Below are 7,666 nucleotides of genomic sequence, written 5' to 3'. Positions count from 1 at the left end.
GGTGATGCTTTAATTTAGCTTGAGTGAATTTACTAATCCATGAAGTGCTAGCTTACCTTTATTAATACGTTCCAATATATTATTCGGGCCACCTCTTTTTTTTTTCTCCAAGTGAATCTCGATCCCATGAAAGGTAACTCCACACAAGAAACTTAGTTGAAAAGGTTATGCATAGTATGAGTTCTAACAGAGTTGAAGATTGCACCCCCGACTTATCTTGATCAAAACTAATTTCATTAAAGTCACCAAGTATTACAAAGGGAGAAGTTAGATTATTAATATACATAATCAATTCATCCCAAATTCCAGCTTTCTGTTCCAGCCTAGCGGGAGCATATATGAAGATAGCAACAAAGGATATATGATCATTTAGAAGAGTTATAGAGCATGAAATAAAGTGAGCAACTTTATGTAATACTACTAAGTTAGAAGGGTGATCGTTACGATAGCCATAAACCACCTGCTAATCCTAAAGTGGGAACAAAATCAACATGTTAAAATCCACACTGGTTTGCTATTATTAAGGAGGGAGGAGTATTAGTTTTCACTTCATAAATCATAAAGATCTTAATAAAATTACTTGTACAAAAATCTTGAATATCAATCAAAACACCCTTCTTGGAAACCCCTCGAATATTCCAAAAGCCAATAATCATAATTATTTAATTAACAAAGGACAAGCCATAATTAACTGGTAGGGGCTATAGAGCTTATATCATTTGTACAAGAATGCAGTGAAACAAATTTGACAAACTCCTGAACTGCAACAAAAATTCAATAACTTCTCGTAAGGGTTTATAGGGAGAAGGAATTCTTATTGGGTGCCACCACCCAATTAAAGTCATATTGCAAGCAGTTGCTCACTAGAGAGAGTGACATCCTGAGAAATACAATGGAGATACTTAAAGAGAATTTCAGTAGGAGATGCTTTCTTGAAAAAACATGACTAAGGAAACTTATCATCCTTAAAAGTACAACAAATTTTATATCAGAAGTCTTCTTTAGGCGCAGTAAAGCGATAATACAGCAAAAAGAAATGAATAATAATCGTAAAACATCTCCAATTCAATAGCTTTTGTAGCCTAAATTGGAGTTTTTATTGAAGAGTAAAACTTCATAAAACACCCAACAAATTCTAATTAAATAACTTCTATGGTCTAGATTGAATTTGTAACACCCCGACCTCTAAGCATCTTTATTAGGTTAATTAATCTTGATTATTAGCAGCGGAAGTCCTTGCCTTTGGTCGGTGCGTTACTGTCCTACTTTCCATTAGGAAAATACAAGGCAACGTACTTACATAAACATATAATAACATGGAAACTTAAACGTACTAGATTATATTAAAGTAAAACAGAGTTAATATTAATTAAACTAACTAACTACTTAAGTTACAAAAGTTATAAGTGTTTGAGATTTTCTAATAACATTTCCTCACTGCTAAGCCATGGCCACTAGTAGAATAATTGCTTATTGCTGCGGTTTTACCCATATGCAGCATTATATAAAGAAAAAATATATATAAAATAAAGATATTGCTGCGGTTTCAGCCAAAAGGCGCAGCAATATTATTTCAACATAATTTTTTTGAAAAAAGTTTACTTTTTGACCAGATATATTGCTGCGGTTTCTGACAAAAACCGCAGCAATATATTAAAATAATATCGAAATAAAAATATTTTAATATATTGTTGCGGTTTTTAAAAAAACCGCAGCAATATCATCATTTATTTCATAAGAAACGCTAGGTTTGGACTCCCTCATTTAATCCTTTTTCAGCCTTCAGCCGCATAAAAGGCGCTAGGGTTTCAAATCTCCTTTCTCTCTCCTCCTTCTTTTCAGCCGTCCCTCTCCTCCTCCTTTTAGTCGACCCTTTCATTGAGTTTCCTCCTTTTTCGATGCACCATAACAACGTCTCACTCACACTATCTTCATTACCATTACCCACTCTTCTTGCTTCTCTGACCATCCGGAAACGAAACATCTCTCTCCTCCTTACATTCGTCGCTGAAGACCAACCGGAAATGAAGACCAAGCACATGAAATGAAGACCAAGCATTCATTTTTCGTTTCTCGTTTTTTTTAAGACCAAACATCTCACTCCTCCTTACAATCTGCTTTAATGGCTAAAGACCAACCGAAAACGAAACATGTTTCCCTTTTTTTTTCTTTTTTTTTCGTTTTTTTGATATTTTGGTAGATTTTTTAGATCTGAATTTAATTTCCTTTTTTCTCATCATTACCGTACCGATGGCCATATCTGTTTTATTTTGGGTGTAATTTCGTTTTTTTTGCGGCCAAATATGTTGTTACTATATGTTCGTTTAATTTTATGGTAATTTTACCAGATCTAGAACTTTTTTGATTCATTTACATTTTTTAATAATATCTCTAGAAGTTGAATTTTTTTTATTTTGTTGTTGATTATAAGATGTCATTTTATCTTTCTTTCGGCTGTAAATTTGGAGAATAGTGGATTGATTAATTGCTTGGTTTCAAATTTGATTGCAAAAAACGAAAAAAATAATTTTTTTTTAGCTGTACCAGTAAATATTGCTGCGGTTTTAGGTAAAAACTGCAGCAATATGTGTATTTTTCATTATTAAATACAGCATATTGCTGGTTTTTCCTAAGAACCGCAGCAATATCCTTTGTTATTCTGCTATAAATTAGATATATTGCTGCGGTTTTACCCAAAAATCGCAGCAATATCTTCCAATATTGTTGCGGTTAAAAACCGCAGCAATATAATTATTACCTATTGCTGCCCTCTTAATTGTTGCGCGTCCAAAACAGCAGCAATAAGCCACTTTTTGACCGCAGCAATAAGCATTTATTCTACTAGTGGGCGTCATCCCCATCGGTACCTAAAACAGAAAAACAAAACGTCATGAGCCGAGGCTCAGTAACATACTACTCTAACAACGTAAATTCATTTCAACTTATTTTATTTGAAAACCGGGAGAAGAGAATATCGCAAACATCATTTCATAAACATATAACTTGATAATAGAAATCCAACCATTTTGAGATAATATCCTTTATAATCTTACATCATTTTTAATGGTAACTTGGCAAGTACAACATCTTAACATCATAATCATTAAATCGAAAGGCGGCCACAACAAAGGTGACACTTGCGGTTCCCATAACATTAATCTGAAAGGCGGTCACAACAAAGGTGACACTTGCGGTGCCCATAACATATACATATCCGAAAGGCGGTCACAACAAAGGTGAAACTTGCGGTACCCATATCCGTAAGGCGGTCACGACAAAGGTGACACTTGCGGTGCCCATAAAGTACTGCCAAGAACAGTCTTTTTACTTTCATTTATCATGTTTCGTTATTTTTATATTTATGTGATAAACATCTCTTAAGCATCATGAAAACCAATTTATCATCATAAACATCATTTAGCAAAATATTTCATATCCGCAATCCATAACACATATCATCAAAACATTCTGTAAAAGCGTCATAAAACGTAGTTGGAAGGGGAGTGCGGGTGTTAGCAGTAGACGTTACCTCGAGTCGCGATTATTATACTTAATAGCCGGGTGAGGCTTGTAATATCCCTTTTCCTTTCTAATTGTTTCACAGCACAAAGCAACGAAGGGGAAAGGTGGTCGGAGCTCCGGCAAGCGGGTGACGGTGCAGCAGCGAGATGGACGGCAGGCCGGCGGCGCGGACGTGGCTGGCGGCAGGTGCGGCGCGGCAGCAGCCCAGGCGGGGCAGAGGGTGCAGCGAGGAAGAGAAGAGGGAGAAGAGGAGGAGGGAGAAGGAATAAGGTGTTAGCGCAGGCCGTGGAGAAGGAAGGAGGATGGTGGCGCGCGTTTGGTCGGCGCCGGCGAGGGGGGCAGGCGGGTGGTGGTTGCTGGAAAACAGGGAGGTTGGGTGGTAGTGTTGGAAATTTTCTGATTTTTGGGTGGAGATGAATAGTAAAATCAGCATACTATTTATAGTAATTTTAGGAGCAAGGCTCAATTAAAATAATGGTGGATTAATGGTGAAGTATACTTGGGGAGCAAGGAGTTTTAGAAGCCTTGGGGAGCAAGGTCATGGAGCTTGAGGAAGAAGATGAGTTGTGTGGATGGTGAATTTCCTTTTTTGGAAATTTTCTAATTCTTTTACTAATACTAAAAGAGTGACTTTTCCTACTTTCTTTGAATGTATTACAAATCTAACTTAGCTTATTTTATTAAATACTTAATTTTATTTTGTTTCAAATATATTAGAGAAGTGATTAAATAAATAAATAAGTTTTAAACAATTTATTTAAGCTAATTATCAATGTTAAACAAGTTTGAATTTCCGGGATATTACAGAATTTCATTGAGATCTTCAGCTAACACACACATAGATAGAGAAAAGATTTGAAACCAAATCCAAAAAAAATGAAATTGGCACTTCTCTTAACTAACCAAGAAGAGTCAAGGAGGATACTCTTTACGGGGAATTCAATTTCCTTCACAGTATCCAGTTTTCTAAATATACCACAAGAATTAGAACTTCTCTTAATCAACAAAATAACTTTTCTTAATCAACAAAATAACCGAAGGCAAGAGAGCAAATAGATGAAAAATTAGTACCTCATCAATTTCAACATAGAGATAAACTGAAGATAAGGGGTTTGGAAATGAGAAAGGACAAATCTGACTCACACCATTACAACTCACATTGTATGCAGGTAGGAGATTAAAAAGATGAAACAGTAGAATCTCATCAATTTCATTAGAAGATAAACTAAAGAAAAGATGTTTGGAACTCATCATATCATTGTAACACGTATTATATGAAGAATATTGAAATGGTTGAATAGCACAACATCTAAATTTGGTTGATAGAAACACCAAAGGGGGCCATCATTGTTAGCAACTGCGAACTCCCAAAAATTGAAGAAGGACAACTGAATCTTCACAAAAAAGAAAAGTTGTGAACTCCCAATAATGGAAGAAGGCCAACTGCGACTTACTTCTGAAAACTTATCATAACTTATTTTTTAATATGTTCAACCTTATTTTTGCTATTTTGAACTTTTCTAAAAGTATTATACCTCAATTGTATAAATATGAATTAATCACCAAAAATAATTTACAACATAGTCTATCTTTAGGATAAGAAAACCAACTAAGTTGTGTTATATATGTGTATGGGTATAATAGTAAGTAACCGGACAAGTGATCTTTCAAGCACGTATTCGATACGGTTTCCTATAATTTATTTACAAACTCACTGAGAAGAGTATCACGGTAATACTTGTGAGATACGAAGAAGAAACCATTGAAGTTTGGTTGTTAACAAGAAACAATTAGAGTTTGTACTTTGGTTTTGTTTAGCGAAAAACACAAGAAAATCTAATTCTCTAAGCAAGTATCATGAAATGATTTCTCATAGTTACAATACATATGACACATTCCTAATTATAATATAGGAGATAGTTAGAGGAAATGTTTGAAATAATGTGTCACTTCACATCAAAAGAAACATTGAAAACATATCCTCCAATTCAAACGCATATTACACTTACACTCCACAACGCCAAGTATAATAAACATCATATATATAACCTACTAACACATTTAACTAAAAATGTTCCAACAAGTTGGACTCCAAAATCAAAAGAAGGCAACAATTGAATCCATGCTACTAGAAAACTAACAAACTCCACGCTTAGAGGCTCAAAAACCACTCCCTATATATCACGAACAATAATCGTCTTGGGAAGAACTGCGGTCTAACAACCTGCTTAAGTCTCTAAATTGCACCATGAACCATAAGAACCTTAGCATTTAGTAACATTCCTTCCTACTTTGCCTGATCAAATAAATGACAACATTAAAATCAGCATACCAAACAACCCTCTTAAACTTTGAATGTCTACTATGCTTGATCCATATAAGCAATCTGATCTCTTAGTTTCTTTTTACTCGTTACACTTTAACTTCCTGCTGGCTGGTGTACTAATTTGACTGTTAATATCTTTAATTGTGTATTAGAGTAAAGTATAAAAATTTGATTTTATGAAAATATACATTGAGACGAATCCAACAATGTATTACATTATAACATTTGATTTTATCTAACAGTAAATAATGCATGGACAAACCTCATAAATGAATAGTGAATTTCTCAAAGCGCAGCGAGTTATTTGAAACAGAGGAAGTATGTAAATCTAATGTAATTGATGTGATATTTAACCAAATTTTAATCACCTACATACAAACTTTGCTAAAATGACAAGCAATAACGACTTTCTACTACTGAATCACACAAATGCAACAATCAGTTTTACAAACATCAAAATTTGAAAGTCTTTTGGTAGTCTGCAACTTGGTTTGAAATATGACCAACTAATGAATCTCTACAGAGTGCTTAACATGATCCACACTAAATTATTCCAATGAACCTAAGGTATTCCAGCAGTGAGCTTAGCGCCTTAACATATACAATTTTCATGTGAGTGCTTTGACGTAACACATAACTCAATTAAGGAAAAATGCAACTTCATATGCTCCTTTTCACTGCAAATATTGTTCAAACACCAGTTGGCCTTGTACTAGGAGTATACTCCACCAATAATTTTTGTCGTGTCTTTTCCTAATAAAAAAAAAACTTCCACCAATCAACATCGTGAAGATAGACTGAATGAATCCACCTAATCCAAGCATTGTCTTGATTAGTTGCAACTCGCTACACACACTTCCCCATGTGAGTCACATTCCATGAAAAAATAACCTTGAAACCGAAACCTCGAACTGATTTCCTACAACAAAGCTGCTCCCAAACAACATAGTCAGACTTTTGGCTATAAACCTGATCACTCAGTGAAAAGCTATGCAAATATTTGCTATCTCATGAAGGACTCTTTTAGGCATAATGTAAGCTTGAGCTCAGTATACATGAAAGCTCATCATAACATAATTTATAAGTTGCACCATTGTTGTGTGGGACAACTGTCTGCCTTATACTCCAAATCCTTATTCTGTTTGCCATTTTCTGACGGAGGACATCACATTGGGAAAACGAAAGTCCCTTTACGCGAATAGGCACACCTAAGTACATTGATGAAAGAAAATTTCTTGTAAAACTAGACACATCAACCACCATTTGCACATCTTCTTTTGGCATACCACATCAATAAAAAGCAAACTTTTGTTTGCTTGCTTTGATACCAGAGGAATTTGAAAACAATTTAAAAGCTTGCAGCATCAATTTTTATGTGAACTTTTTTTCTTATAAGGATTCAAAATAAGGTGAATAGAGGAGACTTATAGTAAACTTAGTTGAAGTAGTTGATTTTTTTGATTCGGTAATTAACTGACCCAAACAAGGTCAACTCTCATAAGTTGAGGGATAAGAAGAAGGGGAGAATCATAATCCATAAGGAAACTTTAAGAGATTGGAAACTGGAAACTTGTACCCAAAAGCAAATATTTACACAAACTCCCCAAATTAGGGTTGATGAGAGTTGAACGCTCGACTATGTGGTTAGGAGGTGGGAGCTCCAACCATTAAGCTCCCACGATGACCTCTAGGTTAAACTGATGGCCACTGGTGCGGCTAGGCCGCGGGCCCTAGTGGACCAGTTTGAGATTTCACGACTCAAGACCGGACCGTGAAATTCCCGATTTGGGCGGGCTGGTCCATAGGATGAAAAATCTT

This window comes from Beta vulgaris, chromosome 7, assembly GCF_026745355.1.
Source record: "Beta vulgaris subsp. vulgaris cultivar EL10 chromosome 7, EL10.2, whole genome shotgun sequence".
NCBI lineage: Eukaryota > Viridiplantae > Streptophyta > Magnoliopsida > Caryophyllales > Amaranthaceae > Beta > Beta vulgaris.
The sequence above is the reverse complement of the archived record's forward strand: the minus strand, read 5'-3'. Positions refer to the sequence as shown.